Here is a 25,503-nt window from a genome sequence, read left to right as displayed (position 1 = left end):
AAATCCCAAATCCTTTCCTCTTCTTTTTTTTGCATCACAGGCACAGGATGGATCATTTGTTCTGCTGCATATTTTTCAACATTGCCATCCAGCCAGGGGCCTAAAGCATAGATGAGAGCATCATGACTATGGGCCAAAGTAAACCTTTCTTCTCTTTATGAATGGATCCTCCCAGGTATTTGTCATAGTAATGGAAGCTGACTAACACCAAGTGCATAGGAAAAACTGCCCTTTCAATCTTTGAACATTGTCTTTGAAGGATACAATCCTTGTAACTGCTACAACATTTTTGTGCCCATGAAGGTAGAGCCAAAAAAATATGAAGGAAGCTGACCTGGAGTGCAATTAGCTTATCCTTGTCCATAATGAGGAACTAAATTATTTAATAGTGAAGTTATTTTTTTTTAGCAAGATATTGAATTATTTAGAGAAAAACTCAACTTCCAGTCTGTTATTCATTCTTCCCTCCAGTGTCTTTCACAGAGGACAGGGCTTAAGTGACAGGAACACATCTCTAAAGTGGCACTTGTGGTTCATGGCATATATGGATGTTTGGTTGGGAGGGTGGGGAAAATTATCCTTTAAGCAGCACCCTTCAATGACCTGCAAAAATGGACAAAATTTCCCAATAGCTGTGTTAATAAATAATAATTGCAGAGGACAAAAAGATGGTTCAGTAGACAAGAGTGCTCCTGTACAAGCATGAGGACCTGGGTTCAGGCCCTCACACAAAAGGCAGCCTTGGCCATGCATGCCCATAACCCCAGAGCTGGGTACAGACACAGGGTCTCAGGAGCTATTGGCCAGCCAATGTAGTCCAAAACAGTGACCTCCAGGTTCAGTGAGAGGCTGTGCTTTCAGTGAGTGAGGCCTAGTCTTATTAACAGCACCAATGTCTTCGTCTGGCCTCCACATTTCCTTACATGGCTGTGGGCATTTCCATGTGCACAAAGATGCATGAATCTCACACACAACGCACACCAAAAAAATAATGGAGATATGGTTAAGTGCTGTTGGCAACCTCAGCACCTTAAAACCCAGCACCACCCCCAGAAAACCAGGTTTCTCTACTTTGTAACAGCCTTTCAGTAGGAAGTTCATCCCATAGCTATGAACAATATATGAACCTCATTCTCAGGGAACAGAAATCATGGTAGAAATCAGAGCCAGAAAAAGGCAAAAATCCTCTAGCCAAAACATTTTAATATATAGACAAGAAAAGAAGTTGCCTGATCATAAATAAGATTCATAAGATGAACAAAATTTTCACTTTTTTATTTTGAAATAGTTTCCTCAATAGCCATTAGACCATCTACTTTTAAATGACAGCTTCTTTCTACCAGGTTCCTAGCATGTCGAATTCTCTTTGCAAATGTTTATTGAGTGATATGGAAGAAATCAACTCATGCATGCAAAACATGAAGTTGTCTGACTTCCCTATTGAATCCAGATGTCAATATGAAAAGAGATCGTAGGTTGATATCCCAGGCTACCATGCCTTGGAATTATCATCAGTATAAAACCACTCCTTCACATAAACTGAAATAATTACACTAAATCTGTGCTTGAGCCTTCCTCTAAACACATGAATATATGTTAATTAACCATATAGAAAGCTGTCTTCCTCCACCAAATCCTTCTACCCAATCACTGGAGAAATTTTCTGTCCCACCCCTCTGTGTGGTCAGTTTTCTAGTGCACTAGCAAAGTGCATTAAACCAGTCAAAAAAAGGAGAGGATTGTTTGGGCTCATGGTTTCTGAGATTACTGTCCATAGACTGCCAGTCTTTGTTCTAAAGTTCTCTGGTCTATAATGGGGCAGTGGCAAAGGAAGCCACTTACCTCACTGAAGTCAGTAGCAAAAGAGAAAGGAAGGAACATGCAACATCCCAATATCCCCTCAGGGTCATGCCCTCAGTGGCCTTGCTTTTGTTACTAGCTGTACTATCACTTAACCAATAATGAGACAGTATCCAGACCAAACAGACAACATTGAGGTACATTCAAGACCTAAATGGTGATGCTCTCCAATTCCAATGTGGAAGGATCCATGATGTGCCTTAAGCTATCTCAGTCTCCCATCTCAATACAGGAGACTATCAAGAGAAGAGTTCCAACCCAAACTCCAGTCCTGCCTTCTTCTCTTTCTCATTTCCCACATCCCTCACAAATCAAAAGTCCCAACAGCTCAAAGGAAGACTACACCTAAACAAAATTCTCAGTTTTTTGTAAGCAACGTGGATCTATTTATTGCCAAAATGTGACACTTGAACTTTGGCAAGGTGAACTTGAGTGCTGGCATGAACTTAAGAAGTTTTGATAGATCCTGACTCAACATGACTTATAGAGGGAACAAAAGCCTTAAAATGATCCTGCACCTTTTAGTGACTATGTCCCTTTTCCAGTTCCATCCTGGGATGATTTTTTTTTCCACATGAGTGAAAGGAGGCATTGAAATAAGATGTGAGGACAAATATTTTAGGAAGAATCAATAGGCTTGTTTAGACTAAGCAAAACCAGAAACTGTGCTGAAAAGAGGAAAGATGCCTTGAGACAATATGACACCCATGCACTTTTTACAGAAATAACAACCTCTGATGGGATTTGTGTAATCATTGGTTAGAATAACTTTTGTGTCTTTAGAGGAAAGGAGAAATAGAGGTGGATAATGTATTTGGTGAAAACATAGAAAGATTTTATAGCCAGAAAGGTAAGCCATTTCATTCACATAACAAAGATTGAGTTTTCAGCCAGGCTTAGCATCAAGGGCCACCATTAAATAATAACCTTCTTTGCTAGAAGCAAGTGTATAAATCAAAAATTTAAAAATCAGAAAGAAGAAGAATATTGACTCTGTTCTGTCTCCTTAATATTTTCCTGAGAGGTGTTCTTTTTTGTTAAAAGTAAATTTTTGTTAACAACCACCAAACATTAAAAAATGACAGCATCTCCAACCCTCTGAGACATGGGCTGGATTTACATTTCCATGTTTGAGAGATAATTTGTTGCTATTAAGATGGTAGAGTATAGCAAAATTTCCCAGCTTTCATCACTTAAACACAGCTCAACCTTTTCCATTCATAATGCTGGCACTAGATTGTTCTAATAATGCCAAAAGTTCTTGAAGAAGTTAGGGGGTTGGAAAGCACAAAGAATAAAAGAGCAGAATCAATGAATGAATGCACATTAAATCATAAAAATGAAGCCCCAAACTGATGCTATTGTGACAGTAGAAAGCATTGGGTGTATGTTGAAATGAGACTCAACACCAAACAAAATAGAAATGGAATGACCTTTTCTCCAGAAAACTAGCTAAGTGATTAAGAAGAATCAGAACAACATGGCTAGTTTAAAAATGTAGTCCAAGTTGATCATATGTTTAAAACAGAAAAGAAATTGCTTGCAGATGTTTTGGTGGGTGAAAGACTGGAGTCTGCGTGACTCAGTTAGATATTTTGAAAGGCAAACCTATGACACAGTTGGATGCTTTCAACTTCAACCATCCCTTGAAGAATCTCAAGAAACAGAAAGTGGACATAAAATCTGACTTTTATGGCCCTGATTAAAAATTATTTAACTATAATTTATTTAAAAGTAAGCTGGCAAGGCTGGGCTGAAGTGATGGCTCAATGAGTAGAAAGCTCAATCCCCAGAGCCCACAGAAAGTCGGATGCTGTGGTATATCCAGAACATCCATGCCCCTACTGCAAAGTGGGAGCTAGAGACGGGAGAACCAAGTAAGCTTGGAGACCCTGGTTTACACAGGGGACCAAAAGACACATCAAACAAGGTAGAAGGTAAGGACCAACAACCCAGGATGACTGGTGCATCACACACACACACACACACACACACACACACACACACACACAGAGAGAGAGAGAGAGAGAGAGAGAGAGAGAGAGAGAGAGAGAGAGAGCAAGAGGGGGTGGGAAGTAGGGAAAGGGAAAGAGGAAGAGGGAGAGGGAGAGAGTAGAGACACCAAACAGAGAGAGAGGAAGAAAGAGAATAAAATAATAAAATAATTTGGTGGAAAATGGTTCTCAACCTGTGGGTTCAGCCCTTTGGGGTAAGAGGGTCAAGTGACCCTTTCACAGGGATCACCTAATACCATTAGAAAACAACACAGGTACTTACATGACAATTCATAACAATAGCTAAATTACAGTTATGAAGTAGCAATGAAAGTCATTTTATGTCTGGACTCACCAAAACATGAGGAACTATATCAAAGGGTCACAAAAGTAGCCTGGTTGAGAACCACTGTTTAAAATACATAAATATTCAATAAACAAACTCTGCCTTTCTGCATATTAAAATGTGTGATAAAGTCTAAAGTTCATTAATAAATGAAATTCACTTGAAATCAAAATGTACAAAGACTAACAAATTCAATACCCGTTAGCTGGTGCCCAAAGGGAACCTGTGTCACTAAGGTCTTCCTAACACTTGACTGAAAGTCAACAATGAGACTGATCTGCCTTGGACTTATATATTTTAAGTTCCTGTTGAGGAGTAAGAGAGCTGGAAAATGAGAGACATGAATACATCTTCACTGTAGTCAAGTAAGCAAAATCACTTTCATGTTCATGTTTATTCCCAAATAGCCAATATTGGTGAATAAAATTCTAGAAGCAACTGATGTTTGGTTAGCTCTCCATCACATGAATGTGTCCAGGATATTTATAGTTGAAAAAAAGCAGTACTTAAAACATATCTACGAAAATTATAATTGCATAAACTACAAAGCTAAATTAAAAGCCCAAGTACTCTATGGACAATTCAGTTAGTACAATAGTGGTAACACAAAGATATCCATGTCCTCCTGCTCAGAATCTGTAACTATGTTGCCTTCTGTGGTGGTTTAAATGGGTTTTACCCCTATAGACTCGTGTGTTTAATGCTTGGCCAATGAAGAGTGGCACCATTAGGAGATGTGGCCTTACTGAAGTGGGTGTAGCCTTGTTGGAGGAAGTGCATCATTATAGAGGTGGGATTTGAAGTCTTATATATATTCTAAAGCTCTGCTCCATGTGGAAGATAATTTCTTCCTGGCTGCCTTTGGATTGAAATAGAACTCTCCAGTACCATGTCTGTCTACCTGAACACTGCCTTGCTTCCCACCATGACGATAATGAACTAAACTTCTGAATCTATAAGCCAGCCCTTTGGTCATGGTGTCTCTTCACAGCAATAAAACCCTAACTCAGACACCTTCCATGGCAAATGGCACTTTTGTCTGAATGTGACTAAGACTCTTTAGATTGAAGGGTCCCTTGGATTACTCATCCCAGCATGCTCATGGTACTCAAAGGGAGAGTTAGAAGAGGGAAGCAGTGTTAGGAAAGGTAAAGTGTCAGAGGAAAGCTGTTCTGGTGTGAAGCCACAAGCCAAACAGGTGAGAAGCCACTAGAAAAATCAAAGAAATGGGTTTTCCCTGTAGCTTCCACAGGCTTGTAGAGCCCTTGTGAGCTATTATAGACTGGTAAGTCTATAAAGCAGTGGGTCTCAATCTTCCTAATACTGCATCCTTTTAATTTAGTTCCCCAAGCTGTGCTAACACCCAACCATTAAATTATTTTCATTGCTACTTATAATTTTGCTACTAGTATGAATCACTGTGTAAATATCTGATATGTAAAATATCTTAAATGCGACCCCTGTGAAGGGTTCATTCAACCTCCAAAAAGGTTATGATCCACAGGTTGAGAACCACTGCTACAAAACAGGACTTATTTTAAACCATTGAACATGGAGTAATATATTACAACAGGATTAAAAGATACATAGCAGCCCAGAGCTAAGGCTGTAGCACAGTCCTCCTAACTCAAAAGCTGCTCAGAAAGAGCAAGTCTCCCAGGAGCGCTCTCACTCCTAAAATCATAGGCTCACAGGCCCACAGGAGGGAAAAGCTCCAGTCAGAGACAACAAGATCAACTAATATCAGAGATAACCAGGTGGTGAGAGGCAAGCACAAGAACCTAAGCAACAGAAACCAAGACTACTTGGCACCATCAGAACCCAGTTCTCCCACCACAGCGAATTCTGGGTACCCCAAAGAGTTACATGAAAACACAACCAAACTGGTGAAAGAATTGAACAAAACCATCCAGGATCTAAAAATGGGACTAGAAACAATAAAGAAATCACAAAGAGAGACAACCCTGGAGATAGGAAACCTAGGAAAGAGATCAGGAGTCATAGACACAAGAATCACCAACAGAATACAAGGGATAGAAGAGAGAATCTCAGGGGCAGAAGGTACCATAGAAAACATTGACACAACAGTCAAAGAAAATGTAAAACGCAAAAAGCTCCTAACCCAAAACATCTAGGAATTCCAGGACACAATGAGAAGACCAAACCTAAGGATAATAGGTATAGGAGAGCTAAGATCCCCAACGTAAAGGGCCAGTAAATATCTTCAACAAAATTATAGAAGAAAACTTCCCTAACCAAAAGAAAGAGATGCGCATAACATTCAGGAAGCCTAAAGAACTCCAAATAGATTGGGTCAGAAAAGAAATTCCTCCCATCAAAACACCAAATGCACAAAACAAAGAAAGAATATTAAAATCAGTAAGGTCAAGTAACATATAAAGGCAGACCTGTCAAAATTACATCAGACTTCTCAACAGAGACTTTGAGAGCTAAAAGATTCTGGACAGATGTCATACAGACCCTAACAGAACACAAATGCCAGGCAAGGCTAATATATGTAGCAAAACTCTTCATCACTCTAGATGGAGAAACCAAGATATTCATGAGAAAACACAAGTTACATAATATTTTTCCACAAATCCAGCACTACAAAGTATAATAGAAAATTCCAACAGAAGGAGGGAAACTACACCCTGGAAAAAGCAAGAGATTAATCTTCGTTCAACAAACACAAAAGAAGATAGTCACACAAACATAAACCCACCTCTAACAACAAAAATAACAGGAAACAACAATCACTATTCTGTAATATCTCTTAATATCGATGGACTCAATTTCCCCCCCAAAAAACACATAGACTAACAGAATAGATGCATAAACACAACCCAGCATTTTGCTCTGTCAGTAAAAGAGGTAGACACTACCTCGGAGTAAAAGGCTGTAAAAAAAATTTTTCCAAGCAATTAGTCCCAAGAAACAAGCTGGAATAGCCATTCCAATATCAAATAAAATGGAATTTCAGCTAAAAGTTATCAAAAAAGATAAGACAGGACACTTCATACTCATCAAAGGAAAAATCTACCAAGATGAATGTTCAATTCTGAACATCTATGCTCTAAATGCAAAAGCACCCACAGTCACAAAAGAAACCTTACTGAAGCTCAAAGCATACATTGCACCTCCCACAATAATAGTGGGAGACTTCAACACCCCAATCTCATCAATGGACAGATCAGGGAAACAGAAACTGAACAGAGACACGTGAAACTAACAGAAGTTATGAACAAAATGGATTTAACAGACATTTATATAATATTTCATCATAAAACAAAAGAATATACCTTCTTCTCAGCACTTCAAGGTACCTTCTCCAAAACTGACCATATAATTGGTCACAAAACAGACCTCAACGGATACAAGAAGATTGAAATAATCCCATGCATTCTCCCAGATCATGATTGACTGAAGCTGGTCTTTATTTTTTTTCCATCTTTATTAACTTGAGTATTTCTTATTTACATTCCCATTGTTATTCCCCTTCCCGGTTTCACTGCCAACATCCCCCTAACACCTTCCCCTCCCCTTCTCTATGGGTGTTCCTCTCCCCATCCTCCCCCCATTACCACCCTCCCCCCAACAATCACATTCACTGGGGGTTCAGTCTTAGCAGGACCCAGGGCTTCCCCTTCCACTGGTGCTCTTACTAGGATATTCATTGCTACCTATGAGGTCAGAGTCCAAGGTCAGTCCATGTATAGTCTTTAGGTAGTGGCTTGGTCCCTGGAAGCTCTGGTTGCTTGGCATTGTTGTTCATAAGGGGTCTTGAGTCTCTTCAAGCTCTTCCAGTCCTTTCTAAGATTCCTTCAACGGGGGTTCCATTCTCAGTTCAGTGGTTTGCTTCTAGCATTCGCCTATGAATTTGCTGGATTCTGGCTGTGTCTCTCATGAGAGTCCTACATCTAGATTGCGACGGCTTGCACTTCTTTGCTTCATCCATCTTATCTAATTGGGCGGCTGTATATGTATGGGCCACATGTGGGGCAGGCTCTGAATGGGTGTTCCTTCTGCCTCTGTTCTAAACTTTGTCTCCCTATTCCCTGCCAAGGGTATTCCTGTTCTCCTTTTAAAGAAGGAGTGAAACATTTGCATTTTGGTCATCCTTCTTGAGTTTCATGTATTCTGTGCATCTACGGTAATTCAAGCATTTGGGCTAACATCCACTTATCAATGAGTGCATACCATGTGTGTTTTTCTGTGATTGGGTTACCTCACTCAGGATGATATTTTCCTGTTCCATCCATTTGCCTATGAATTTCATAAAGTCATTGTTTTTAATAGCTGAGTAATATTCCATTGTGTAGATGTACCACATTTTCTGTATCCATTCCTCTGTTGAAGGGCATCTGGGTTCTTTCCAGCTTCTGGCTGTTATAAATAAGGCTGCTATGAACATAGTGGAGCACGTGTCTTTTCTATATGTTGGGGCATCTTTTGGGTATATGCCCAAGAGAGGTATAGCTGGATCCTCAGGCAGTTCAATGTCCAATTTTCTGAGGAACCTCCAGACTGATTTCCAGAATGGTTGTACCAGTCTGCAATCCCACCAACAATGGAGGAGTGTTCCTCTTTCTCCACATCCTTGCCAGCATCTGCTGTCACCTGAGTTTATGTTCTTAGCCATTCTCACTGGTGTGAGGTGAAATCTCAGGGTTGTTTTGGCTTATGACTAAAGATGTTGAACATTTCTTTAGGTGTTTCTCAGCTATTCGGCATTCCTCAGCTGTGAATTCTTTGTTTAGCTCTGAACTCCATTTTTTTTCTCTATTCTTTTTTTTTTTCGGAGCTGGGGATCGAACCCCAGCTAGGCAAGCGCTCTACCACTGAGCCAAATCCCCAACCCCTGAACTCCATTTTTTAATAGGGTTATTTGTCTCCCTGCAGTCTAACTTCCTGAGTTCTTTGTATACTTCGGATATAAGCCCTCTATCAGTTGTAGGATTGGTAAAGATCTTTTCCCAATCTGTTGGTTGCCATTTTGTCCTAACAACAGTGTCCTTTGCCTTACAGAAGCTTTGTAGTTTTATGAGATCCCATTTGTTGATTCTAGATCTTAGAGCATAAGCCATTGGTGTCTTGTTCAGGAGATTTTCTCCAGTGCCCATGTGTTCAAGATGCTTCCCCACTTTTTCTTCTCTTAGTTTTAGTGTATCTGGTTTGATGTGGAGGTCCTTGATCCACTTGGACTTAAGCTTTGTACAGGGTGATAAGCATGGATCGATCTGCATTCTTCTACATGTTGACCTCCAGTTGAACCAGCACCATTTGCTGAAAATGCTATCTTTTTTCCATTTGATGGTTTTGGCTCCTTTGTCAAAAATCAAGTGACCATAGGTGTGTGGGTTCATTTCTGGGTCTTCAGTTCTGTTCCATTGGTCTTTCTGTCTCTGTACCAATACCCTGCAGTTTTTATCACTATTGCTCTGTAATACTGCTTGAGGTCAGGGATAGTGATCCCCCCAGAAGTCCTTTTATTGTTGAGGATAGTTTTAGCTATCCTAAGTTTTTTGTTATTCCAGATGAATTTGCAAATTGTTCTGTCTAACTCTTTGAAGAATTGGACTGGTATTTTGATGGGGATTGCATTGAATCTGTAGATTGCTTTTCATACAATGGCCATTTAATATGTCAATCCTGCCAATCCATGAGCACGGGAGATCATTCGATCTTCTGAGGTCTTCTTCAATTTCTTTCTTCAGAGGCTTGAACACCTTATCATACAGATCTTTCACTTGCTTGGTTAAAGTCACACTGAGGTATTTTATATTATTTGGGACTACTATGAAGGGTGTCGTTTCCCTAATTTCTTTCTTGGCTTGTTTCTCTTTTGTGTAAAGGAAGGATACTGATTTATTTGAGTTAATTTTATACCCAGCCACTTTGCTGAAGGTGTTTATCAGCTCTGGTGGAACTTTTGGGATCACTTAAATATACTATCATATCATCTGCAAATAGTGATGTTTTGACTTCTTCTTTTCCAATCCGTATCCCCTTGATCTCCTTTTGTTATCTGATTGCTCTGGCTAGAACTTCAAGAACTGTATTGAATAAGTAGGGAGAGAGTGGGCAGCCTTGTACAGTCCCTGATTTTAGTGGGATTGCTTCAAGTTTCTCTCCATGTAGTTTAATGTTAGCTATTGGTTTGCTGTATATGACTTTTACTATGTTTAGGTATGGGCCTTGAATTCCTATTCTTTCCAGGACTTTTATCATGAAGGGGTGTTGAATTTTGTCAAATGCTTTCTCAGCATCTAATGAAATGATCATGTGGTTTTTATCAGTTTGTTTATATAATGGATCACGTTGATGGTTTTCGGTATATTAAACCATCCCTGCATGCCTGGGATGAAGCTTACTTGATCATGGTGGATGATTGTTTTGATGTGCTCTTGGATTCCATTTGCCAGAATCTTATTGAGTATTTTTGCGTTGATATTCATAAAGGAAATTGGTCTGAAGTTCTCTTCCTTTGTTGGGTATTTCTGTGGTTTAGGTATAAGAGTAATTGTGGCTTCATAGAAGGAATTCGGTAGTGCTCTATCTGTTTCAATTTTGTGGAATAGTTTGGATAGTACTGGTATGAGGTGTTCTATGAAGGTCTGATAGAATTCTGCACTAAACCCGTCTGGACCTGGGCTCTTTTTGGTTGGGAGACCTTAAATGACTGCTTCTATTTCTTTAGTAGTTATGGGGTTATTTAAATGGTTTATCTGTTCCTGATTTAACTTCGGTACCTGGTATCTGTCTAGGAAATTGTCCATTTCCTGCAGATTTTCAAGTTTTGTTGAATATAGGCTTTTGTAGTAGGATCTGATTTTTTTAATTCCCTCTGATTCTATAGTTATATCTCCCTTTTCATTTCTGATTTTGTTAATTTGGATACACTCTTTGTGTCCTCCCATCAGTCTGGCTAAGGGTTTATCTATCTTGTTGATTTTCTCTTTTTTTTTTTTAATTAACTTGAGTATTTCTTATATACATTTTGAGTGTTATTCCCTTTCCCGGTTTCCGGGCAAACATCCCCCTCCCCCCTCCCCTGCCTTATGGGTATTCCCCTCCCAACCCCCCCCCTCCCCTTCCTTATGGGTATTCCCCTCCCAACCCTCCCCCCATTGCCGCCCTCCCCCCAACAGTCTAGTTCACTGGGGGTTCAGTCTTAGCAGGACCCAGGGCTTCCCCTTCTACTGGTGCTCTTACTAGGATATTCATTGCTACCTATGAGGTCAGAGTCCAGGGTCAGTCCATGTATAGTCTTTAGGTAGTGGCTTAGTCCCTGGAAGCTCTGGTTGCTTGGCATTGTTGTACATATGGGGTCTCGAGCCCCTTCAAGCTCTTCCAGTTCTTTCTCTGATTCCTTCAACGGGGGTCCTATTCTCAGTTCAGTGGTTTGCTGCTGGCATTCGCCTCTGTATTTGCTGTATTCTGGCTGTGTCTCTCAGGAGCGATCTACATCCAGCTCCTGTCGGTCTGCACTTCTTTGCTTCATCCATCTTGTCTAATTGGGTGGCTGTATATGTATGGGCCACATGTGGGGCAGGCTCTGAATGGGTGTTACTTCAGTCTCTGTTTTAATCTTTGCCTCTCTCTTCCCTGCCAAGGGTATTCTTGTTCCCCTTTTAAAGAAGGCGTGAAACATTCACATTTTGATCATCCGTCTTGAGTTTCATTTGTTCTAGGCATCTAGGGTAATTCACAGAACCAACTTTTGGTTCTGTTGATTCTTTGTATGGTCCTTTTTGTTTCTACTTGGTTGAATTCAGCTCTGTGTTTGATTATTTCCTGCCTTCTACTCCTCCTGGGTGTATTTACTTCTTTTTTTTTCTAGAGCTTTTAGGTGTGCTGTCAAGCTGGTGACATATGCTCTCTCCTGTTTCTTTCTGCAGACACTCAGCTCTATGAGTTTTCCTCTTAGCACAGCTTTCATTGTGTCCCATAAGTTTGGGTATGTTGTATCTTCATTTTCATTAAATTCTAAGAAGTCTTTAATTTATTTCTTTATCTCTTCCTTGACCAGGTTATCATTGAGTAGAGCATTGTTCAACTTCCATGTATATGTGGGCGTTCTTCCCTTATTGTTATTGAAGACCAGCTTTACCCTGTGGTGGTCTGAAAGGACACATGGGATTATTTCTATCTTTCTGCATCTGTTGAGGCCTGTTTTATTACCAATTATATGGTCAGTTTTGGAAAAAGTATCATGAGGTGGTGAGAAGAAGGTATATCCCTTTGTTTTAGGATAGAATGTTCTATAAATATCTGTTAAATCCATTTGGTTCATGACTTCTCTTAGTCTTTCTATGTCTCTGTTTAATTTCTGTTTCCATGATCTGTCCATTGATGAGAGTGGGGTGTTGAAATTGCCTATTATTATTGTGTGAGGTGCAATGTGTGTTTCGAACTTTAGTAAGGTTTCTTTCATGTATGTAGGTGCCCTTGTATTTGGAGCATAAATATTTAGGATTGAAAGTTCATCTTGGTGTATTTTTCCTTTGATGAATATGAAGTGTCCTTCCTTATCTTTTTTTGATGACTTTTAGTTGGAAATCGATTTTATTCGATATTAGAATGGCTACTCCAGCTTGCTTCTTCAGACCATTTGCTTGGAAAGTTGTTTTCCAGCCTTTCACTCTGAGGTAGTGTCTGTCTTTGTCTCTGAGGTGTGTTTCCTGTAGGCAGCAGAATGCAGGGTCCTCGTTGCATATCCAGTTTGTTAATCTATGTCTTCTTATTGGGGAGTTGAGACCATTGATGTTGAAAGATATTAAGGAATAGTGATTATTGCTTCCTGTTATATTCATGTTTGGGTGTGAGATTATGTTTGCTTTTCTTCTCTTTGTTTTGTTGCCAAGATGATTAGTTTCTTGCTTTTTCTAGGGTGTAGCTTGCCTCCTTATGTTGGGCTTTACCATTTATTATCCTTTGTAGTGCTGGCTTTGTAGAAAGATATTGTGTAAATTTGGTTTTGTCATGGAATATCTTGGTTTCTCCATCTATGTTAATTGAGAGTTTTGCAGGATACAGTAACCTGGGCTGGCATTTGTGTTCTGTTAGGGTCTGTATGACATCTGTCCAGGATCTTCTGGCTTTCATAATCTCTGGTGAGAAGTCTGGTATGATTCTGATAGGTCTGCCTTTATATGTTACTTGACCTTTTTCTGTTACTGCTTTTAATATTCTTTCTTTATTTTGTGCATTTGGTGTTTTGACTATTATGTGACAGGAAGAGTCTCTTTTCTGGTCCAATCTATTTGGAGGTCTGTAGGCTTCTTGTATGTTTACGGGCATCTCTTTCTTTAGGTTAGGGAAGTTTTCTTCTATGATTTTGTTGAAGATATTTACTGGTCCTTTGAGCTGGGAGTCTTCACTCTCTTCTATACCTATTATCCTTAGGTTTGATCTTCTCATTGAGTCCTGGATTTCCTGTATGTTTTGGACCAGTAGCTTTTTCTGTTTTACATTATCTTTGACTGTTGTGTCAATGATTTCTATGGAATCTTCTGCTCCTGAGTTTCTCTCTTCTATCTCTTGCATTATGTTGGTGATGCTTGTATCTACGGCTCCTTGTCTCTTCCTTTGGTTTTCTATATCCAGGGTTGTTTCCCTGTGTCCTTTCTTTATTGCTTCTATTTCCATTTTTAATTCCTTCAACTGTTTGATTGTGTTTTCCTGGAATTCTTTCAGAGGTTTTTGTGATTCCTCTCTATAGGCTTCTCTTTGTTTATTTATGTTTTCCTGTGTTTCTCTGAGGGAGTTAGTTCTTCATGTCTGTCTTGAAGTCCTCCATCATCATGATCAAATATGATTTTAAATCTAGGTCTTGTGGGGCTGGGGATTTAGCTCAGTGGTAGAGCGCTTACCTAGGAAGTGCAAGGCCCTGGGTTCGGTCCCCAGCTCCGAAAAAAAGAACCAAAAAAAAAAAAATCTAGGTCTTGCTTTCCTGGTGTGTTTGCTTTGGTGGGAGAATTGGGCTCCGATGGTTCCATGTAGTCTTGTTTTCTATTGCTTGGGTTCCTGCGCTTGCCTCTTGCCATCAGGTTGTCTCTGGTGTTACCTTGTTCTGCCATTTCTGACAGTGGCTAGATCATCCTATAGGCCTGTGTGTCAGGAGTGCTGTAGACCTGTTTTCTTGTTTTCTTTCAGCCAGTTATGGGAACAGAGTTTTCTACTTTCAGGCGTATCGTCTTTCCTGTCTACTGGTCTTCAGCTGTTCCTGTGGGCATGTGTCCTGAGTCCACCAGGCAAGTTGCTTGGATCAGAAAAGTTGGTCTTACCTGTGGTCCCGTAGCTCAAGTTGCTCATGGGGGGCTGCTTTTGTGCTCTCCATGAGGGCGGCAACCAGGAGGGCCTGTGCTGCCTTTTCACAGGGCCCCTGTGCACTAGGGTCCCAGATGGCGTTAGGTATTTTCCTCTGGAGTCAGAAATGTGGGCAGAGTGTAGTCTCTTCTGGCTTCCCAGGCATGTCTGCCTCCTTGAAGGTTTAGCTCTCCCTCCCACGTGATTTGGGTGCAGAGAAGTGTTGACCGGTTCCCTTCAGGTCCAGGCAGTGACTGAACTGCGAGGGATCTGCTGTTCGAGTGCCCCTTCCTTGTCTTTCTAAGATCTCCTTTGAATCAAAATCCTCCCAAGAAAGTCAGGGTTGTACCCACTTGTGTTCTGTTCATCTTATGTTCCTTTCCCATCATCCTCTCTTCTAACCCAGACTGGGTACCCTCTGAGCATCTGCCACAACAGGAGTTCTTTTTTGTCAACATTTTGGAAAATTCTTTTAATTTCTCTTATGTTTTGAACTCTTAGATTTAGGATTCCGTGATCTCTTTTTCTTTTATTTAATCCTTCACTTTTGTGGAAGCTACTTCCAGTAATTTCTGGGAATAAATGCTTGTATGTCTGTTCCACTCTAGTACCTTTCAAGATCTCCTCCTGTATGAGAGAGGCTGGAAGACTAGGGAGGTATTTCCCAGAATCCTTTGCCAGCAGCGTCCTTATTTGGAGTGGAACATGGAAAGGCACTCAGAGCAGGGTTAGGAGGAAGTGAAATAGGGATTCATCTTCTTCCATCGGAAGTAGTGACAGACTAACATGGACTTCTTCACCTCTCATATTACATTTTCATCACAAGTAGCTGAGGCTTTATGGCCATCTATATGGTTTCCTGATTTCTGGGTATGACTTTTTAGCAATTTTAACAACTTCCCACCAGTGCATGAAATCATTTCCTTCTAGGAAACATCACCTAGAAGAGTGTTCAACAAAGTCTCAAAAATGGAAGGAAGGCTAAGTTGTTGGTGAGGAGAAGAGCTAAAGTATGGGTGATTTCTGAAGTGTTAGCAGCTCATGGCAAAACAGTTACAAAATTATTACTTAGTGGAAAGGAACTGTTTGAAAGACAAGAGGTGCTTTAACATTTAGATACTGTTGTAGGGAAGTCTACAGGGACTGAGGGTAGGAAGGATATTTCTATGAATTGGAAAGCTTGGAAAAGGGAACAATGACCTCAGAGCTTGAAAACGTATCAGAAAACCGCAGAGTTTCTGTGACTAACTTCTAAATAGTATCTTTTGGAGTAACAGAATTCTTAATAGCTCTAAGTACCAAATGTAACTAAATATGTGACCAAAATAACGGATCTTGCACATTGGAGAACTCTAAAGCAGGTTGAATTTACTAGACTGTCAGTGAAAGTCAAGCTGTTATCTAAGAAACACAATTATTATAAACTGATTGTCCTCCCCACATTCATATTTTGAATTCACAATCCTCAATGTGGCTAGACATGAAGACAAAGCCTTTGAGAGTATTTAAATTAAAGGTCATTAATTTGATTTAAATAGTTTCTAAATAGGTCATCAAGGTTAAACAATGCCATAAAAGGTGGGACCTTGTTCTAACAGACCTGGTAGTGGAAGAGGGAAAATATCAGGGCGTCCATACAGAGAGATCACTTGGAGACACAATGAGAGACATCCACTTGTAAGCCAAGGAGTGAGGCCTCAGGAGAAAGTAATCATGTTGAAATTTCATTTCTACATCCCGGCACTGTAATTATGAAGGTAAATCTCTTTGTTTTAGCCACCTGGCTCATAATTATTTATGGCAGTCCTAGAAAACAATACACTCCTTTTATGTCTTATCAAAGTTTCAAAGGATAATAAGTATTCTTATTCCAAAACCTCCAAATACAAAATGCTCCAGAATCCAAAACAATTTTAGCACAAAAATGAGCCTTAGTGGAGAATTCCACAATTGATCCAGTATGATGGGTTATATCAAAATTAAGTAGCACTAGGAATATATAAAATTATGTTTGGGCTAATTGTATTCACCATAAATGAATACTGTGTTCAGACTTCATCTCATAATCCAATTGGTTCACTATGCATTTTCAAATATTCCCAAATCCTAAATCCCAAACACTCTGGATTCAAGTATTTGGGATATGGTATACTCAATCCAGTCAACTTTTCTTTTTATTGGTTATTTTATTTATTTACATTTCAAATGTTATCCCCTTCCCAGTTTCCCCTCCACAAGCCCCCTATTCCCTCCACCCCCCTGCCTCTATGCGGGTGCTCCCCCACCCATCCACCCACTCCTGTCTCAGCACCCTAGCATTCTGCTACCCTGGGACATCAAGCCTCCACAGGATCAACAGACTCCCCTCCTAGTGATGCCAGATAAGGCAATCCTCTGCTACATACCCAGAGCCATGGGTTCCCGTACATGTACTCTTTGGTTGGTGGTTTAGTCCTTGGGAATTTGGGGGTGTCTGGTTGGTTGACATTGTTGTCCTTCCTACAGGGTTGCAAACCCCTTCAACTCCTATAGTCCTTTCACTAACTCCTCTGTTGGGTTCCTTGTGCTCAGTACGATGTTTGGCTGTGTACAGTCATGACTGTATTGGTTCAGTTCTGGCAGAGCCTTTCAGGGGACAGCTATACTGGCCTCCTGTCAGTAATCATTTCTTGGCATCAGCAATAGCATCTGGGTTTGGTGTCTGCATATGGGATGGATCCCCAGGTGGGGCAGTCTCTGGATGGCCTTTCCTTCAGTCTTTGCTCAACTCTTTGTCCCTACATTTCCTTTTCACAGGAGGAATTCTGGATTAATATTTTTGAGGTGGGTGGGTGGCCTCATCCCTCAACTGAGGGCTGTGCCTATCCACTGGATATGGTCTCTACAGGTTCTTTCTCCCCTTTGTTGGGCATTTCAGCTAATGTCCTCCCCGTTGGGTTTTGGGTATCTTTTGGGTCCCTGGCATCTGTGACTTTCTAGTGGCTAACCCCAGTTGTCCCTCTCCCACTGCTACACACCTACTTTCAAATTCCTGACCCTCTGTACTTCTCCCCCATCTCCTCCTATATCTGAACTGGCTCATCTATCCCCCTCCCGTCCCCCTCTTCCCAGATCTCTCTCTCTCTCTCTCTCTCTCTCTCTCTCTCTCTCTCTCTCTCTCTCTCTCTCTTACTTTTACTTTCTCCCCTCTTCTCCCCTCTTCTGAGTAGGACTGTAGCAGCCACACTGTGGTGTGCTCTTTTCCGTCTTGGGTTTCATATGGTGTGTGAGTTTGTGGGTACTCTGAGCTTCGTTTTGGCCAATATCTAATCAGTGTGTACATACCCTGTGTGTTCTTTTGTGATGGGACTACCTTACTCAGGATGATTATTTTCCAGTTCCATTCATTTGCCTGTGAATTTCATGAAGTCATTGTTTTTAATAGCTAACTCCATGGTGTAGATGTACCACATTTTCTATATCCATTCCTCTGTTGAAGGACATCTGGGTTCTTTCCGGCTTGTGCCTATTATAAATAAGGCTGCTATGAATATAGTGGAGCATGTGTCCTTGTTGTATGTTGGAGCGTCTTTTGGGTATATGCCCAGGAATGGTATAGCTGGGTACTCAAGTAATACTATGTCCAATTTTCTGAGGAACCTCCAGACTGATTTCCAGAGTGATTGTATCAGTCTTTAATCCCACCAACAGTGGAGGATTGCTCTTCTTTCTCCATATCCTCGCCAGCATCCTCTGTCACCTGAGTTTTTGATCTTAGACATTCTGACTGGTGTGAGGTGGAATCTCAGGGTTGTTTTGATTTGCATTTCCCTGATGACTAAGGATGTTGAACATTTCTTTAAGCAGTGTTCGACCTTTATTACACTTGTAATCACATCAGATGGGGATCCAGTATTTTGTTGGGAAGCTTTTCAGTGTAGCTTTGAAGGCTAGGGTCAGCAGCTGCAGATGTCGCTACATAAATGAGGTCCTCAGTGTACACGCGGCTGATCGATTTCAGAGTGATGGGGGCGGTGACAGCAGTCGCTGACAAAGTGATGCAAATTAGTGGTAATCAGAAGAGCTTGGCAGCAGATATTTCTTAGATAATTAATAGATCACCCTCAAGACATTTATATAACAAAAAGATAGAAATCGTCTAGGTCTGTTAGTAGAGACTTAGTCATAGATGGGGTTTACACCATTCCATTTCTAGACTTGAACCTGATCTTACATCAGGGACCCTTGACTAGAAGGAGAGGCTTGGCTTCTGAGAGAAGAATCCTTTGGCATTTTTTTAAAGCTATGCATTATAAGTCCTCTACATATATATATATATATATATATATATATATATATATATATATACATATATATACATATTTTTTTCTTCAGATTCTTCTGTAAGTACTATAACTGTCCCCAAGCTGACATTAATTTCTTAGATCCCCAAATGTCACTGTGTTCCACTAGTCTGGAGACAAGGCAGTGAACTTCATTCAGTTATCTTCAAGATGGAAGGATTCTGCTAGGCCACATTAGCTGCCGCTCTGGTCATTGTAGCTGATGATAAGTGGGCGGATCAGGAGTGCACTATGTCACCCTGGGAAAGAGCCTCCAGATGCTGCATTCTTGATGGATCTTTTCCATAAGATTGTCCTCATGGCGGCGGCGGCCTGAATCCTGGTGTGAAGGCAGTGCAGGCGGCTGTCATACTCAGTCTGTGACAGACATGCAGTGTGAACAGGAAGCAGTCCTTGTTTTAGTAAGAAGCTGACATCTGGAGTCGGCGCTGCGTAACATAGACCATCTTGGTTGACAGGCACTAGATACCTCTGGAGCTTCGTCATGGTGAGCTTAGTGAGGCCACAGTTCCATCCATAGGATGCGAATTGAGCATTTCGAGATATATATTGAACAATCAGCAACATATTCGGTTGCACCTGTAGTTTATTCTTTATTGTGGTAGGGAAGACAATTTTATGAGCCAGAAACAATAGCAAACACCAAGGGAATGGCAAAGATTAATGCTATCATTAAAGACTCGAGGATACACAGCCAGAATTTCTTTCTTTCTTTTTTTAATTTATTTTGTCTGTCTGCTGTGTGCAGGAGACAGATGGAGTTTGGATGGCTTGGGTCATCATAAACGTCACAAGCTGCCGTCTCTAATTGAATCTGTCGCTGTTACTGTTTGCTCATTGCTGTGTTCAATCAATCCAGCCAGTCACACACGCTATCAGTCTGGAAAATGGATTTTTAACCTTCCACGCTGAATACCGAAGCCCAGCAAAACAGTTTGATCTTACCTGACAGTGTCTGCAGTGTTTTACACTGTCCTGATTGCTGGTGGTGCCCCACCCAATAGTGATTGTGCTACCTGCCATCCTCAAGCCTGACTCTTAAGGAATAATGGCTGCACCTCAAACCTTGGAAGGATTTTCTTTGTTCTCATATTATTATTATTATTATATTAAATATTATTATTTTAATTATCATTATCATCATTATTTTGTTCATTTCTTATTATGTAGAGGGGTATTAGAAATCGGAGATAGTGGAATGAAAGGTAATGGACACATATAAACAGGGAAGAAAGGAGAAAGAGGTAGTAGAGACAGGAGGAGAAAGGATTGGAGGAGGGAAAGGAGGAGAAAATTGATTACTTAGAGGCAGAGAACACAGATGGTGATGGGAAGAGGCTATTGTGGGCCCAGGGGAAACATACTCCCAACCTCACCAGAAGGTTTTCAATGAGCAAGCCCTATTTTGAAGTTATAAAGTAGGGCTCAGGAATTTACTTGGACTATGTTTTTAGACACTCATTGTATTTTAGTGGGGTCGAGGGGAGACATTGTCAAGTGTGTGCTGGTCCACTTTCTTGAACCAGTTTTGAATCCAAACACTAATTTGGCTCAGTGGTAGAGTGCAAGGCCCTGGGTTCCATGTTCCATTCCTGGTTCAGAAAACAAAACAAATAAAACAGCAAAACACTCTATACCAAACCATCCAAGGAAACAAACACACGGCAGGACAACCAAAAACCTCTCCTGTGTCTCTTCCCTCCCTATCATCATGTGAACTCGCTCCTCCCATGCTTGATATTTTATTCTTTATGATGGAAACTCTGGAAGCAGAAGTGGAGTGTCTGTTCCTATCACCTACTGAGGTGGCACTAACTTGTACCGTGTAACAATGCATCCACGTTCTGAGCAGTAATCACGATAGCATAGGAACAGCACTTAGTTGAGCATTGATTGCCTTAGAATTGTGGAGTAAATGGAAAAGTTGGATCTCCTGATAGAATTTTTACAGAATTAAGGAAAACATGTGCCACTTGTACTCTCCTAAGCCTATACTTGTAGGTAGATATTGATTCTTGATTTTGTGCATCTCCCTCCCTCTTCCCCTCTCTCTTTCCCTCCCTCTCTCCTTCCTCCCTCCCTTCTTCACCGGAAACTTTTAAGTCTAAGGTAATATAGGGCTTTTGTGAAATATTACTGATTTCTTCAAATGCTTCTCCACATATCTTTCCATAAATAGGATACCTAGAATTTCATATTTTAAAAACCTGTGAAACCTTCAGTTCTGAAGTTGTCTTCAGAATATCCGGCCATCTTTAACTTTTCTCTGAAATCACTGAGCCCACACTTGTGTGACCAACACTTTACAGGTTTCTTTCTTCTGCTGCAGACTTCAATCGACACGTCACTTCCTGTGACATCCGATCACCAACCACATTCTTACTTTTCAGAGTCAGGCCCAGGACTTCAGTCCCCTTGTGGTTTCCTGCACCTCTGAGAGATGAAGTCACTAGCAGGAAGGGGAAGAATGGGCCGGACACTTTGTCTTTAGCAGAAGGAAGTGTGTAGGGGCTGCTGAGGTTATTGGAGCGATCCAACTCTACCACATGGTTTTCAGCGTTCATCAAGAAGCCGGTGGCTCTCAACCCAGTTTAGTGCTCCACGAAGCACACATAGTGCTCCACGAAGCACACATAGTGCTCCATGAAGCACACACAGGATGAGGGCTATTTCCTTTGCATTCTTAACCTCTTTAATCCAACTAAGCATGTTTACTCCGTGCAGGTTCTTGGGATTATGCAACCACAGGCGGGGCCTTACCAGCGTACTCTGGGATCTTGCCATTTCTCTTGTCTCCGTTCTTGAACTTTGTTTCATCTTTCTGAGTCTCACCCCACGTGCGCTGAACTCTGTCACAGTTGTTTGGCTTGTGTGTACTTTAGTGTGCTTGAGAACCACTAAAATATTAATAACCATTAGATTGAAAGATGTATGCTTGCATTATTTAGGTAAAAATAATGCTTGTTGTGTAAACAGATATACCAATAAATCCCAGTTATTTAATATGATTTATTTATATTATATAATATCTAAATATATGCTATTATTTAATTAAGCAGAAGGTTAATTCTTGCTCTTATAAACCCCATCAAAGGAGTTTGTACTCAGCTGACAGCTTTCTGTGGAGATTTTTGGAGATGTTAAGTCTGTCTTGTGCTTCTGTCATCTTGGTATATTATTAATATTTTTTCCTATTCAGCTTTTTGACTAGGAGAGACAGAGAATGGAGAAGATCATGAAGGTTTGAATGGACCAGATATAGGACTATGTTATATTTGCCTTTATTCCATGGACCAAAACTCAGTCACGTGGTGCTATTAAACAGGGAAGGAGGCTGAAGTATAGCGTAGCTGTGGACCTAGGAGGAAGGAGAGGGAGCACTGACAGGTAGCCAGCTGGTCTCAGATGTGCTGATTTAGTGACCGTAGTTACAGCAAACACAAACCTTGTTCAGAGTTCTCTGGTGGCCTTTTGTATCTCCTCTCCAGGTATCACTGTCTATGGTGAGTTTAAGACCATTCCTTTGTGATAATGTTTCTGCAGACACACTCTGTAGAACAGTGAAGTACAGACAGAATACTAGAGTAACTCAGAATACTGTATCGTGGCTGTCTGTCTCCTCGTTGCCTTGGATTTCCAGATTTCTCCATAATTTTCCTCTGTCTTGCTGATCTTGTTTTCTGTTAACCCCCCTTCACACAAGAGCCAACAGCTGAGGTGGTGGCATTTGGACTGAGATCTAAAGTTGGGGTTCCACAATGGCGCAGTCTGCTTCCTCAACCAATCCCAGCACAGGGAGGCGATGTCTTCAACACTAGCTCCTTCAGAGTCTTCGGTCATTAGAGCCCTTGCTGCCTCTCTGGACTTGTTTCCACCCACGCCCACACCTAGCTGTCATACCTTAGCATCTCATTATACAGTTGTTGGGGGAAAACTGACTCTAAGGAAAACACTTGGTTGGTTAACTTGTTACGTGACTAACTGTTCTAAACCTTAGTGTCCAAAGCAGCAACATTATTATATTGGCCAGAATTCCAGCTTGATTGCTCAGATTTTGAATCTTGACTTGGCTGAAATGGATGTAAGGCCCAAGGCACCAGTTCTTGCCAAGTCTCTGCCATCAGGACACCAAGACAGGGTGAAACAAAGGACAGCCTAGATTCTTTCTGAATTGGGATGTCCCTGAGGAAAGCCACAAGGAAAAACATTTTATGAGTAGAGTCATGCGAGGGGAAAGGAAAACGGGATAGGCGTAGATACTCACATTTGCATGCAGGGAAGTGGAGGAGAGCAACCTTTTAAAATGTCTTGACTGCAGCGCAAGGTGTCTAGTACAAATTCCTATTCATTTACTTACCCACATCAGCGTTTCCTGTCTTTGGGGGCAGAAGGATGACAGAGCTTGGGAAAGGGAAGGGAAGAAGATTCTTGAACCTGGCCTAGGGTAGGGAGTGTTGGCATGGAGGGGAACAGAGAGTAGAGATACCCAGTGCGGGTCAACAGTCCTGTGTGAGACAGTGTTAGGACAGACGGTGCTGAGCCCTCTTCCTCTTCCTCAAAGCATGCTCACACAGGAGTCCGCATCCTCCTCACTTCGCATGCTGCTTGCTTCTGCAACCAAAATTTCCCGTGCCTCAGATACATATTTGTCTCCTGTTCTTTACTCTTGGCAGAATCCCAGCTCTACTTAGGACATTAATTTAGATATTGCAGCTTCTTCCTTCAGGATATCTATGTGACACAGATTTGGCTTACCTCCTGGAGATTTCTAGAAAACTTTTGCCTTTGTGATGAAAGTTACACCATGTCCTCTTTAGTGTCCTTCCTTCCATTCTTTCCCTCCTCCTTTTTTCTATTGAATGTAAAAGATTGTTAAACTGGAGATTAAGCAACTATCGCGTGACTATAGGCAATCCTAAGACTGGGAACCACATGCCAAAGATGAAATTAATAACCTGTGATTGTAAACACAATTATACTCAGTATCTCAAACACAGCCACACATACAGAAACACACACATTCCCCCACACAAACACACACAAACATACAGTCAGATACAAACACAGAGAAAAACACACACAAACACACATACATACAAACACTCACACACATAAACACACTCACACATATGCACACACACTCACAACACACTCACACACACGTGCACATGCACACACACCATATACACTCTCACACACACTCACATACATAATAACACACCTATTCACATGCATACTCAGCCACACTCAGCTACACATACATACTTGCACATACACACATGCACACACCATATACACACGTGCGTGCACACATGCATGCACACATGCACTCACACACACTCACACATTCATACTCACATACACTCATACACACACATATGCTCACAAACACACACACACATACACTAACACAAACACACTCACATACATATATATATACATTATATACATATATATACATACATACAAGTTCACGCATATATTCAGGTGTGTGTACACACACACACACACACACACACACACACACGCTCAGTCGCAAAGCAGGAGGGAGACTTTGTTGGAAGAAGATGATTTTCACAGGAGAGGGAAGTAGATGAGAGAAGATAATTGGGTCAAAATGATGAAAATTCACTATATATACAAATGAAATTATGAAACTGCCAAAGCACAAAAATTAAATTAAAAGTGTGTAAAAAGAGGGTCTTGGGAAATTGCTCAGTGGTTAGGAGGGCTTCTTCCTCTTGCAGAGGCCTGGAGTTCAGTTCCCAGCACCAGGTGACTCACAGTCTCCTGTTACCCCAGTGCCTTTCTGACCTCCATAGACACTTGCATGCATGAACAAATACAATAGAAATATAGTATAAATAATAATATAATATAAATAGATATAAATATACAGTATAAATAACAAATAAATAAAAATTTAATAAAGAAGGAACAGGAAGAACTGATGGCACTGTTCAGTCATCCCACTAGTTTGACCTCCATCCTTATGCTATGAGAACAAAGGGCAACTTTGTTAATTACTGAGATAGCTTATAACATACAAAGCCAGCTTCTGACAGTTAGACCTTTCAGGAACCAACTCCATAGAGCTCAATCTGCCTAGTGAAGGTTGACTAGTCTTTCTTCTTGATATTACTTATGTATATGTATCTTTTTTCTTTTTTTCTTGGATAATTAGGTATTTACATTTCAAATGTTATCCCTTTTCCCTGCTCCCCCCTCTCCCATACCCCCTTCCCCTACTTCTATGAGGATGCTCCCCCTCCCACCCACCCACTCCCACTTCAACACCCTGGCATTCCCCTGCACTGGGAAAAAGAGCCTTCACAAGACCAAGGGCTTCTCTTCCTATTAATGCCAGACAATGCCATCCTCTGCTACATATGCAGCTAGAGCCATGGGTCCCTCCATATGTACTCTTTAGTTGATGGTTTTGTCCCCAGGAGCTCTGAGGGGTGTGGTATGTTGATAATGTGATTTTTCCTATGGGGATGCAAACCTCTTCAGCTCCTTCAGTCCTTTCTCTACCTCTTCCATTGGGGTCCCTGTGCTCAGTCCAATGGTTAGCTGCAAGCATCCTCATCTGTATCAGTAGGGCTCTGGCAGAGCCTCTCAGGAGACATCCATATCAGGCTCCTGTCAG

General features: G+C 41.0%; 1 long non-coding RNA gene across 2 annotated transcripts in view; it reads left to right on the top strand.

Moving 5' to 3' along the window:
- The window catches only part of LOC120100608 (uncharacterized), a 72,347-nt gene that overhangs the window by 4,123 nt on the left and 42,721 nt on the right, over positions 1 to 25,503 (top strand). For both annotated transcript variants that reach the window (XR_005500412.2, XR_005500411.2), the window contains one exon: positions 41 to 175. This is a non-coding gene — a long non-coding RNA (uncharacterized LOC120100608). The remainder of the gene's footprint in view (positions 1 to 40; positions 176 to 25,503) is intronic.

Source organism: Rattus norvegicus, chromosome 2 (assembly GCF_036323735.1).
Source record: "Rattus norvegicus strain BN/NHsdMcwi chromosome 2, GRCr8, whole genome shotgun sequence".
Lineage (NCBI taxonomy): Eukaryota > Metazoa > Chordata > Mammalia > Rodentia > Muridae > Rattus > Rattus norvegicus.
This window is presented reverse-complemented; position numbering and strand designations above follow the sequence as displayed.